The sequence below is a fragment of the Odontomachus brunneus genome, unplaced genomic scaffold, assembly GCF_010583005.1.
Source record: "Odontomachus brunneus isolate Ranch 3 - 2012 unplaced genomic scaffold, Obru_v1 Obru_scaffold_048, whole genome shotgun sequence".
NCBI classification, from domain to species: Eukaryota; Metazoa; Arthropoda; class Insecta; order Hymenoptera; family Formicidae; genus Odontomachus; species Odontomachus brunneus.
In genome coordinates, this window is record NW_022639498.1 from 1,709,344 (window position 1) to 1,709,751 (window position 408).

The window sequence follows — 408 nt, forward strand, 5'->3', positions numbered from 1 at the left end:
GTCCCGACCCCCCCCCAGCCGCGTCGGACGGGGCCCACACGGATCTCCATTGGCCCGCAATTACCGCGGGCCGCAAGAGCATCCGTAATCTCCCCGGGGAGGACCGACTCGTCAATACCGACGAGCCGGACCTCCCCGTGCCTCCTGGGCCTCGTTACCGAGGCCCCGGGGAGCGCCGCCCTGACCTTATCGGCCAGGTCGTCGGCCCCCCGGTCTCTCCCCTCCCTGTCTGGGCCCGCCAGCCCCAGGAGGAGGCCGCCATTCGCGGCTCTCCTCACGAAGGCCGGACGGACCCCCACTCCCTGGAGGGGGACCTCCCGCACCCTGCGGATAGCCTCCGCGTACGAGAGACCCCCCCGACCGATATGACCGCGGAAACCTATCGATTTTAATCACAAAAAAAATATC